Source organism: Triticum dicoccoides, chromosome 2A, assembly GCF_002162155.2.
Source record: "Triticum dicoccoides isolate Atlit2015 ecotype Zavitan chromosome 2A, WEW_v2.0, whole genome shotgun sequence".
In the NCBI taxonomy this organism is placed as follows: domain Eukaryota; kingdom Viridiplantae; phylum Streptophyta; class Magnoliopsida; order Poales; family Poaceae; genus Triticum; species Triticum dicoccoides.
The window spans coordinates 768365229-768378423 of record NC_041382.1 but is presented as its reverse complement, the minus strand read 5'-3'; the positions used below and the strand labels follow the sequence as shown (position 1 = coordinate 768378423).

The following is a 13195-nucleotide window of genomic DNA, read 5'->3' as shown; positions in this document are numbered from 1 at the left end:
ACCCTTTATCATTCTTTTTTAACACAGTACAGACACAAACGCTCTTGCATATGCGCATACACTCACCCTTATGAATGCACACACACATTCCCTATCTCTGTGAGCACTTCCGAGAGACTGAGCCGACATAACATTTTAAGATTTACGAAATCACCTAGTGCCCAATGATGGCAACGTTCCTACCGACAAGCTGAGACGGGAAACTAAAGAAAATCAAGGATCGATGACAGTAATATTATATGCAAGAGTTGTAGATAATAAAGCTCCCTGTGATACTACAAGCTCTCCAAGTGCTCGACATTCATTATTCCTACACTGGAAAGTGTACAATAATTATTTACACTTGATGCTATGACCCACCAGGGACGGCGTTTATGATCGCCGTTGCCAGCCTCCATGCTTCGAGCCTGGACACCTTCACAACACCGGTCCCGTTGTTGAACACGTACATGTGGCTATCGCTCTTCTCCACGTGCTTAGGGTAAACACGTGTCGTGATGCATGTGCGCCCCCCGCCTCCAAAACTCTCTACCACCGAATGGTCAATCTATTTGTTGGAAGAAGAGAAGTAACTCACACATTGTAACTGAATTTCACTTGATGCATCCAACAAAGCAAAGGATCAAAGAGTTTTACCAGTGTTCTAAGAGATATACTCCTCTTGTGCTCCTCGATGTCCATGTCCACAAAGCCTCCATATGACGGCTTGTACACATTGGCTCTCGTAGTCGATCTACTCATCATTTGTTGGAGCAGATACGAGGTGAAGCAATACAATTTTCACTTTGCAACATTGGAAAAAACCATCTTAATTAGGGAAGTTGTGTTCTATACCTTGTGAGGTCGGTGCACATGAGGACTTTGGGCTTCTGATTGTATTTGAACATCCTGAAGAAGACGGATGTGTACTCATGCAAGTCGCTAGAGGCCATGACGAGCAGCCCGAATGGGCCCACCCCGCCCCGCGCGGACGCACCCTTCTCTGCGCACAACTTTTGCGGGTCCAACAACCAGTTGGGATCAAAGCTCTCGGCCTCTTCCAGAGATGGGATCTCAAAGACAGCCTCCACGTCAGCTTGTGCACCTGCACCAATAATCTCGTTCATGCCCCCGGCGTTCACTTGCGCTCCGAGCAAGCCGATGACTTGTTTCCTCCTCAGCGTCTCGATCTCCTCAATCGGCCACTGTCGAAGCTGCTTCCCATCACCGTCTAGCCACACCTTCCTCGGAACCGTCTGGATGCAACACACATAATAGCCAATTGATGAGGATGACTAGTTAATCGCAGAATGACCGGACGATGGTACGATGGTGGCGCACCTGGACGCCGGACCAACCCCTAGCAATATCATCGGCCTAGCTATCGGAATCGTTGGCCCACGCCCACAACACGCGTCGGTTCTTCCCCGCGTCAAAGAAGGACTTGGATGCGTACACATGGCCATAGTCGATGCGACGCCAATTTCGACAATCGTCGATGTCGTGCTCCACGTCCACCTGTGGCGTGAAGGTGTCCGCCGTGTCGTCGTACCTCCCGACCGCGTAGTAGTCTTGAGTCGTGTTCATTACACTCAGCTTTAGCACGTGCCTCGCAGCACCGTTCTCTGCAATGAATGCGTAGTCGAGCCGCCCCTCCTCCGTGTCTGGACCCGCCACTGGGAACAGGTCCGGGCACTCGACCATGACGGCAGCTCGTGACGTGTACAACGGTGAGGCATTCCGCTTCCAACGTCGGAATTCTTTGCTCCGGTAGACAAGGGTGGAGGCAATGCCCATGGGGCCGCCGACCTTGGCTGCAACGATGATGCGCCACATGCTGTCGCTGCCTATCCACGCCGTCGAAGGATCGCGGAAGCTGTCGCAAGGGACGTCGGACGGGTGCGGGATGACAGGGTTGTAGTTGGGCTTCACCCACTCACGGAGGAATGAGTCAGCAGGATTCTTGGGGAAGGCGATGTTTTGCACCTGCACCTTATGGGCGTCGATGCCGGTGTACAGTAAGGCTGGGGCGCCGCTCGGGAGAACGGTGGCGGAGCCTGACCAACAGCCGTTCGCGTCGAAGGGGGTGGTGGGGTCGAGCACGGTGTGGAGCGCGACCCAGTTGACGAGATCGTGGGAGACGGAGTGACCCCAAGAGAGGTTGCCGGTGCCCCATATCGTGCCAAGTGGGTTGTACTGGTAGAACAAGTGGTACACACCCTTGTGGTATATTGGCCCTGTTGGTACATGCAACGCAAATGATTAACTGTAAGTTCAAATAATACTCCCTCCGTCCATGAATAAGTGTACATCTAGTTTTTGTTCTAAGTCAAAGTTTTAAAATTTTGACTAACTTTATAGAATATAGTAGTAACATACATGGCATCAAATTGGTATATTGTCAAAGTACATTTCAAAACGGATCTAGTGATACTAATTTAGTGTCATAAATGCTTTTATTTTTTTCTAGAAAATTGGTCAAAGTTTTAAAACTTTAACTTAAAACAAAAACTAGATGTACACTTATTCGTGGATGGAGGGAGTATTAGATATACGGGAAGAATACTTCCCAACATAATAATGTGGCGTGCATGCATGCAACTGCCGGGGAAACTTTCGAAGCATTGTGTGAGGCTCTTTCAACAACATGAAACGAGATTCCCTCCACGAGGTTAGCCCGTAGATTTTCCCCGTAGGTAGGCCGTTATCCTTTGTGGACCATGTACTTAATCTTCTCCTATTATGTTTTGATGTACTCGCTCCGTTCCAGGTTATAATGTTCTAACTTTATTTCTGAAGTGGATGTACGTATATAGACGCATTTTAGTATATATGTTTGTTTACTTGTTTCAGTCTGTATGTAGTAAATGTTTAAATATCCAAAATGTCTTCTCCTAGAACGATTTACAGAGATCAAAAGAGCAAAGGTCGCTGCTGCATGGTGGAGAGTCAAATTCGGTTTTTCCGTTGAACTCGAGACGCGTGCACAAGTGGAAGCAACACTTGGACACAAAATATATAGCCCTATGGCTGGGCCAGTCATGGGCTAATTTAGGATGTCTTCCTTCCTCTACCTCTACCAGTGTCCTGCGATGGCAACGGCAGCGTTCCTACCGACAAGTTGAGAAGGGAAAGTAAAAAAAAATCGAGGAGCCATGACTACAGAGTCCAAAAATCACATCCTCTTCGCACCTAATCCAGAAGCAATGAGCACACTACTCGATCGGGCAGGCAAAACAAAGTACTCACGCTGTCTCATAATAGAAAACGCTTTTGTTGACACACGAACACGTCACGTGTACCCTCGACGCCGGGGGTGATGCACCGCAGCTCACGTCGAAGGAGACCCGGCCGACAGCGGGATACGCAAGACAGTCGACGGGCGCTTTTGCAGACCCGAAAATCCCACACCACCGGGAGGGACCCCGTCAGGGAGTGCGGCGGCTATGGGCTGCCCTAGGTCGATTTGCTCGCCCCTAGAGCCTCGGAATTCGCAGCTCTCAAACACGAAGAACAGCGAAGAACCAGATAGAAAAACGGTGGAGAGATAAAACGTATATGAAAAAGTAGTATATTGATTTGTTCGATTGTGTGTTGTTCAATCGGCCGTCACCCCCAACATATATAAGAGGCGGCTGGACTTCCCGTACAAGCAAAGGATTTATCTAGGCTTTCCTTACAAGAAAATTACATCAATTCACGTCCTAGAATCCTAGTTCTGGTCCCACTCGGATTCAGCCCGAATCTGGTCCAATCTTCTGTCTTGCTCCTTGCATGGGCTGTGGAATCTGCATATGACTTCCGATGGAGACGGTTCAAATATCAATTATGTGTGCTTCGACGAGGCCAACAATCCGTATGTTGATCACTTTTCCAAATAAGGCCATCTTGAATACTCCACGGGGTCATCTCTAATTTCGAGCCGGACTCGTTCATGTAGCTGACTGGACCGTCCGACTCTTGCAGCGTCTCTGCAGGTCGTATACTACGTCGGATGATGATGACTCAAAAGCAAAGTTGACCGTTTCGACGTTACGAACAACTCCTGTGTTGAACACTTCTTCATCCGAAGCCATCTAGATAAGTATTTGAGCCCATCTTCAGCATCTGGTCGGATTGGCCTCGACAGTTTCTACTGTTCACGGCAGCAAGCTTTCCCGGCAAGGTTACTGTTCACGGCGGCAAGCTTTCCCCGGCAGGTTACTGTTCACGGCGGCAAGCTCTCCCCCGGCAAGGTTACTGTTCACGGCGGCAAGCTTTCCCCGGCAAGGTTACTGTTCACGGCGGCAAGCTTTCCCCGGCAAGGTTACTATTCATGGCGGCAAGCTTCCCCCCGGCAAGGTTACTGTTCACGGCGGCAAGCTTTCCCCGGCAAGGTTACTGTTCACGGCGGCAAGCTTTCCCCGGCAAGGTTACTATCCACGGCGGCAAGCTTTCCCCGGCAAGGTCTTTGAGGCAGTAAACGACCTCGGATGAAAATGTGTGCAAAAGCAAAGTTGACCGTCTTGACGAGACGAAAAACTTTCGTGTTGAACGTTTTCTGATTCGAGGCCATCTTCTGGGCCAAAACACTCACGCATTACATCAGACACTTGCCAAGACATGTCTGGCCTTCCGCGTCATATTTCGCCTCTTGACAGGGCTGCATCCAGATAGCTCTAACTTTTGCATGCGAACTCGGAGTGAGATGATTTTTATATCAAAATCGACCGATTCGACGAGACGAAGACAATTCATGGAGAGCATTCCTTCATCCGAGATTGTCCTGGAGGCGTACTTGACCAAAAAGCACTCAGAACACCTAAACATGACAATCTGAGTGTAGTTTTGGTCTTTGATATGATGCCGAATGATTATGGTCCAAACATCAAAGTTGTTCCACTCGGCAATGTGAAATTTCTCATTTAGAATATTTTGTCATTTGAGGCCATCTCCATTGCATTCTGCATTGTGCCAAAATCAGGTGTCAACACAGGCCCCCTGTTTTTCGGCAAAGCTTGCATGCCGAAAAATAATTTGCACCATGTTTGTTCTAAGGACGATGTCAACACTCCATCGACCATTTATTTTTCTCAGGGCGATAATTATTTATCGGCCATCTTTGTGCTAAGGGCAATAATCTTATATCGGCCGTTGCCCACTTAGGCTTCCTGCCACACACTCGGGTGGTACTTCTTCAAATATTTGCCATTGAGAGCTCGAGGTAACAATGCCCCCTGTATTGATTCCACCAAATATGAATTTCCGGAAACAACTCTTGTAATCCTAAAAGGACCTTCCCAACTTGGAGACCACTTCCCGAATTTTCTATCTCTTGAACCAATCGGTAGAATCACTTTCCAGACGAGATCACCAACTTGAAAATTCTTTAACTTGACTTTCTTATTGTAAGCCCTTGCCACCCTCAACTTATCTCTCTCTATGGCATTCAAAGCAGCCAAACATTTATCAGCAACCTCATCAATGTTGTCCATCATCAAGTTATAGAAGTCTATTGTCGATAAATCATTTTGTTTGGCTATTCTCAAAGCATCCAAATTTACTTCCACTGGTAAAACAGCCTCCTGGTCATATACTAGCTCAAATGGAGTCACTTTCGTAGCACCATGCCTTGAGATTCTATGTGCCCATAATGCCTCAGACAACAAGTCATGCCATCTCCTTGGATTATCCTCAATCTTCTTCTTGATGAGCTTGATTAAAATTTTATTGCTAGACTCAGCTTGTCCATTAGCTTGGGCATAATATGGGGAGGAATTGAGCAACTTTATGTTATAAGATTCGGCAAACTCTCTGACTTGGTGTGACATAAAAGATGAACCTTGATCTGTAGTTAACGTTTGAGGAATACCGAATCTATGAATAATGTGCTCGGTTATGAATTTAATTACCTCCGTATGCGTCATGTTCTTGAGAGGTACTGCTTCAGACCACTTAGTGAAATAATCAGTTGCCACCAATACGAACCGATGCCCCTTTGAAGAAGACGGATGGATTTTCCCAATAAAGTCTAAACCCCATCCTCTGAAAGGCCACGGCTTGATAATAGGATGCAACATAGCAGCGGGAGCCAATTGAATATCACCAAATTTTTTACAAGCTTCGCACCCTTTATAATATCTGAAGCAATCATTAATCATGGTCGGCCAATAAAACCCAGCACGTCGTAATAACCATTTCATCTTGGGAGCTGACTGGTGAGTACCACAAATGCTTTCATGTACCTCTCCCATAGCAACTCTTGCTTCGTCCTCATCCAAGCACTTTAAAAGAACATCATCAACTGTTCGGCGATAAAGATCATCATCCCTCATAGTATATTTAAAAGCCATACGCCGAACAGCCCTGTCCACCCTTTTACTCGGATTACGCAAGTAAGCAACAATAGGCTTCCTCCAGTCGGAATTGTCACCTGCACTAGATTTTTTGTTAATGACCGAATCAGTGGGTTCTGGTTCGGCCTCTTCTATACTGGTAAGACAAGCCATCAGATTTTGAGAAATATGAAACATGCCATGATCAACATGGTATCCAGATGCTTGTTGTGCTAACTCATTTGCTTTCCAGTTGTCATGTCTAGATATATGTGCAATGCTAAAACAATCCAAAGTAGAGATTATATCTAGACATTTATCAAGATAAACATTAAGTGATTCGTCCAAACACTGAAAGACTTTGGATATTTGCTGTACCACTAGTAACGAATCACCATAAGCCTCAATATGTGTAACACCTATAGCAAGTAACATCTCTAGGCCGAATAACAATGCTTCATATTCGGCTTGATTATTTGTGCAAAAATATTCTAAGCGGCATGAGGCTTCAAAAACAGCACCATGAGGAGATATATAAACAATACCAACACCTTGGCCATTGCTACAAACTGACCCATCAAAGTATAATCTCCATGGTACTAATGAAATAAGGTTCATATCAACAGCATGCTTGTCATGAATCCGATGTTCAACAATGAAATTAGCAACAATTTGGCCTTTCATGAACTTTAGAGATTCATAAGCCAAATCATATTCAATCAAAGCATAAGCCCACTTGCCAATTCTACCACTATTTGGCCTATGCAACATGTATTTAATGACATCGGTTTGACAAGCTACTACACAAGCACTCAAATAATGTCTCAGTTTTGTGCAAGCATAATATAAGCATAGACATAATTTCTCAACAAATGTATACCTTGTCTCTGCGTCCAATAAGCGGCGGCTCAAATAAGTGATGGCATGCTCTTTTCCTTCGGTCTCTTGAGTTAGAACAACACCAATAACTTCTTCCTCTGCTGCAATATAAAGTCTGAAGGGTTCCCTATGCTTGGGTGCTCTCATCACCGGAGGAGTGCACAAATAATTCTTGATCATATCAAATGCTTCTTGCTGTTTTGCCCCCCAAGTGAAATCAGCATCATCCTTTAACCGAAGGATAGGAGTGAATGCATCAACTTTCCCTGACAGATTAGCTATGAACCTTCTCAAATAATTGACCTTGCCAAGGAACTTTTGCATATCTCTCTTGCATGTTGGAGCCTCCACTTTCTGTATAGCCTCTATCTTTTCGGGATCAATCTCTATGCCATCTTCATGAATAATGAAACCCAAAAACTTGCCAGCTGACACGCCAAAAACACACTTCAAAGGATTCATCTTCAGTCCATACTTTTTCATTCTTTCAAAAGCTAAACGCAAATCGGCCAAGTGAGATTCAAAAGCATCCGATTTGACAACAATATCATCAATATAGACTTCAAGTATGATACCGAGTAAATCATGGAAAATCAAATTCATAGCTCTTTGATATGTGGCTCCAGCATTTTTTAATCCGAATGTCATCACTGTCCACTCGAATAAACCAACGAAACCAGGGCATCGAAAAGCAGTCTTGTACATGTCCTCTTCGGCCATAAAAATTTGATTGTATCCGGCATTACCATCTAGAAAGCTAATAACCTTATGCCCAGAAGCATCATTAATAAGCATATCGGCTATTGGCATAGGATACTCATCTTTGGGTGTAGCCCTATTCAAATCTCTGAAATCAATGCACACCCTCAACTTGCCGGATCCTTTCTTCTCTACTGGGACAATGTTAGAAATCCATTCGGCGTACCTGCAAGGTCGAATGAAATTAGCTTCAAGCAGTCGACCGATCTCTTCCTTGATCCGGTCATATGTTTTCGGATTAAATTTTCTGGCCGACTGTTTATAAGGTCTAAAACCGGCCTTTATAGGCAACCGATGCTCCACTAGCTCTCGGCTTAACCCTGGCATCTCATGATATTCCCATGCAAAGCAACAAACATATTCTTTCAATAGCTCGATTAACTTAGCTTTACAATCGGCTTTCAAGTTTTTGTTTATAAATGTCGGTCGAGTGACTGAACCATCTCCAATATCTACCTCTTCTAATGGATCAGCCGACGTAAAACCTTGTCCAAGTTTATCCATGTCATCCAACTCCTCTATAGACTCATACATATCGTTCTCGCTGGACCGATATTTCACAAGACGTTTTTGTAACCACTCAGAGCTAGAATCCATTTAAACATATCATACCTTGGAGCCGATTGCATTCAGTCGGTTTTAAAGAGACGGGCACAAAACCATTCTTGGTTGCGCTGAGAAAATCAAACTCTGATAAGTCACGTCCCGTCAAGCAAGTAGCACTGGGATGTTGCTAATCCACCGATGCATCGGCCAAAGCAACACATGCCGAGTTATCCGCATGAATGACTTCCACTTCATCATCAACCCACTGAATCAAAAACTGGTGCATAGTGGATGGCACGCACTGGTTTGCATGAACCCAATCACGGCCTAGGATGACGTTGTAGTTACCTTGCACCTCAGCGACAAAGAATGCAGTAGCCAAAGTTTTGCTTCCGACTGTAAGCTCCACATACATCACACCTTTGGCTTCAGTTTTCTCTTTGCCTTCAAACCCGTTAAGCACCATATTGGTCTTGATCAATTCTTCATCAGGCAAACCCAATTTCTTGAAGACCGAATAGGGCATAAGGTTTACCACAACACCACCATCAACAAGCATCCGACTGAGCGGCGACCCATTGATATGACCTCTGAGATATAAGGGTTTCAGATGCGTTACTTGTTCTTTCGGCTTCTCGAATATCGCGTTTTTAGGGCCAAAATCCAGCTGAGCCACCTCCCCTTCCTCATCTACAGCACGAAACTCAGCAGGCAAGTAATACACCATATTGATATCCATACCTTCATGAACCGGTGTAGACTCATAGTCCAACATATCAGCCTCCTCCTCAAGTGCATCCACCGATTCAGAAATTTATCCGAGTGAAGAGGAAGCAATAGGTAACGTAGACGATGCAATGATTGCGTTGTCCTTTTTGGTAGTGTAGGTGCTGCTGTGATAGGTGTAGAAGCCACTGCATCTTGTATTTGTTTGGGCCTCCATACTTGTTTTGTAGGTAACATAGGCCGAGTGTCATTGAACAACTTATCCCTTTGCTTCTCGGCCTCTTGTTCTGCCATCTCTTGACTCCTTAACCTCTGTAGTTTCCTCTTTTGTGTCTTTGTTAGCCCTGGAGGACACCACTTTGGCTGAGTGTATTTAGGATCTCTCGTTTTTACTTGGCTGGTGCTTGCTTCATGATCATTAGCCGAGTGCTTTGGCGCGATAGCAAGTATCGGCTCAGTCAGATTGCTAGGCCCAATCAGCTGTCGTATGGCGAATGTTTCTGTGCCCAAGATAAGTGAGTCGGTATCGGTTTTTTCCTTGCCTTTGCTTGACTCAACCGTTGCAGCACCTGGTGACTTAACACGCCATTCTTGCTTGCCAACCCTTTTTTGATTAACTTGCACTAGCCGATTGACACCATTGTTCAAACGGCCTTGTGCGGGATAAGAAAGTCTCTCATGAACGGGCCTCCTTGGTTTTGCCCAACCCGGATGAAAAGTATAAGGGGCCATTGGGGGCTGCCACCATCCTCCATTGAAGCCTCCCACGTAGTATGGCACATAGGGGGGTGGCGGCATCCATGGTCCCGGCGCCCACGACCCATATGGCCTTGCATGATGCTGAAATTCTTCCTGAGGAGGTGACCTTGAGCACTTCAAATTTGATGACCAGTTAGAGCTAGAACCGGCTGCATGATTGGCATACTTGGACAGCAGCATATCAAAAGTTGGCTTGATTTTCTTGCGCTGCACTTTAGCTTCATTCGTCTTCCACTTGTCAACTTCTGGATCCTTGGGCTTGACAAATTTAGCATGAATATTTTCTTGCACTTGCGGTTGCCCCCCGAGTGTAGGATTCTTGATGGTGATTTTGATTATTTCCTTGCCACCAGGTTGCTTGTCAAGCACAACCTGTCTCCCCAAGGCCTTGTCGCCCTCCTTGTCTTTCCTAGGCTCACCAACAATGACATTAGCTTTATTAGCAGATACGGCAGCCTCTGGCCGAATGAGTAGTTTCTTCCCCTCCAACTCCATGGTATTCATTGGAAAAGGCTGTTTATCAATTTGCATCTCAGAAAAGTTCAATCGTCCGTCATTAATGGCTGATTATATCTGTCGTCGAAAAACATTGCAATCGTTAGTAGTATGAGAAAAAGAATTATGATACTTGCAATAAGCACGCCGCTTTAGCTCTTCAAACGGTGGTAAAGTGTGAGAAATCCTAATAATTTTAGCTTGCAGCAAAGCATCAAATATTTTATCACATTTGGCAATGTTAAAAGTAAACTTCATTTCTTCATCACGATTCTTATGAATCGGTTTCAGATCATTGCAAGTAAAGGGTTTGGCTTTAGATGGCCAAACAAATTCAGTAGCATAAATATCACCCTCATCGTCCGAGTGATCACTATCATATTCCACCATGTTCATCTTTGGTCGATCAGCTTTATATCTATGCACTTCTTTGAGATCTTTGCTTCGGCTTTCCTGAGCCAAAGCCCTTTGTAAGACTTGGTTAATATTTAAGAACTCATAGCCTTCTAGCTTTTCTCTAATGGGAGTTTTCAAACCACTCAGCACTAGGTCTGCCAAGTCTCTCTCGGTTATCACCAAACTAAACCACCGGTTTTTCGTTTCTCTAAATCTCTTGACATAATCAGAGACCGATTCGTCATGCTTCTGTTTAACCGATGTTAGATGTGACAACTTGAGTTCATTGTTGCCGCTATAAAAGTGATCATGAAATTTCTGCTCTAACTGCGACCAAACCCGAATGGAACCATGTGGTAAAGAAGAGAACCATGAAAATGCAGTACCAGTTAATGATAAAGGAAACAAACGCACTTTCAATTCATTCAATGAACCTGCTTCACCTAGTTGTGCCAAGTATTGACTAACATGCTCCCATGTGGTTTTTGTGCCCTCTCCATTGAACTTAACAAAATCTGGAATCTTATATCCCGGAGGGCACTGGATGGCATCAAAATACTCGGGGTACGGCTTTCGGTAAATCCGATTCCGAGGTAACTCAACTCCAAAATTCTCCCGAAGCATCTTAGCCATCTCCTCTCTAAGATTAGCTAGACCATCATCCATAGTGGACGATGCAACTTGTGGCAGCGGCATAGGAGGAGTAGGACTACTAGCAGTAGGTATGAACTGTGGCATGTATGCCAAACTATAGTTCGGTAATGGTCGAGTGGTTGTAGTTGTAGGTAGGGTTTGGTTCGGCGTTGCCACCGAACTTGGCATGCTCATAATAGGATTAATAGGTGCAGTCACAATCTGATTTGTTTGAGTAGGATAATAAGTCATCGGCATGGGAGGCGCCGATGAGATAGGTAAAGCTAGATTAGGGTTTTGCACACTAGCAGCTACACCATCATTACCAATAGATGATTGAGATATATTTTTCTGAGCATTGGTATTTTCTATGAAAGTTTGATAGACCAGATTGTTACCATCAGCAATACGACTCTCAATCTCAACCCACTGCTCAGGAGAAAAGGTAGTACTCACAGCGGGTTTAACCTGCTCGGCTTGAAGAGGAGGGAACTTGATTTCTTCAATCGGAGTGATGTTGCCTTGGCGATCTTTCTTGAATTTTGCAAGGAACTCCTGCAGGTCCTTCTCCTCGCGCGCCTTCTTGTACTCCTCATAGACTTGGCGATAATCGGACGATATCTCATCAAGACTGGGCTTAATGATGTTATCGGCGTCTACCTCAGATGGCTTGGGAAGATCGGACATGGTGGATGATGATGATTGATCTTCGTCCCCAGCGGAGTCACCAAAAAGGTGTGTTGACACACGAACACGTCACCTGTACCCTCGACGCCGGGGGTGATGCACCGCAGCTCACATCAAAGGAGACCCGGCCGACAGCGCGATACGCAAGACAGTCGACGGGCGCTTTTGCAGACCCGAAAACCCCACACCCCCGGGAGGGACCCCGTCAAGGAGTGCGGCGGCTATGGGCTTCCCTAGGTCGATTCGCTCGCCCCTAGAGCATCGGAATTCGCAGCTCTCAAACACGAAGAACAACGAAGAACGAGATAGAAAAACGGTGGAGAGATAAAACGTATATGAAAAAGCAGTATATTGATTTGTTCGATTGTGTGTTGTTCAATCGGCCGTCACCCCCAACATATATAAGAGGCGGCTGGACTTCCCATACAAGCAAAGGATTTATCTAGGCTTTCCTTACAAGAAAATTACATCAATTCACATCCTAGAATCCTAGTTCTGGTCCCACTCGGATTCAGCCCGAATCTGGTCAAATCTTCTGTCTTGCTTCTTGCGTGGGCTGTGGAATCTGCATATGACTTCCGATGGAGACGGTTCAAATATCAATTATGTATGCTTCGACGAGGCCAACAATCCGTATGTTGATCACTTTTCCAAATAAGGCCATCTTGAATACTCCACGGGGTCATCTCTAATTTCGAGTCGGACTCGTTCATGTAGCTGACTGGACCGTCCGACTCTTGCAGCGTCTCTGCAGGTCGTATACTACGTCGGATGATGATGACTCAAAAGCAAAGTTGACCGTTTCGACGTTACGAACAACTCCTGTGTTGAACACTTCTTCATCCGAAGCCATCAAGATAAGTATTTGAGCCCATCTTCAGCATCTGGTCGGATTGGCCTTGACAGTTTCTACTGTTCACGGCAGCAAGCTTTCCCGGCAAGGTTACTGTTCACGGCGGCAAGCTTTCCCCGACAGGTTACTGTTCACGGCGGCAAGCTCTCCCCCGGCAAGGTTACTGTTC

General features: G+C 45.5%; 1 pseudogene; it reads right to left on the bottom strand.

The window, feature by feature from the left end:
- Positions 1–349: 349 nt before the first annotated feature.
- Positions 350–13195, bottom strand: part of LOC119358399 — a 14054-nt pseudogene continuing 1208 nt past the window's right edge.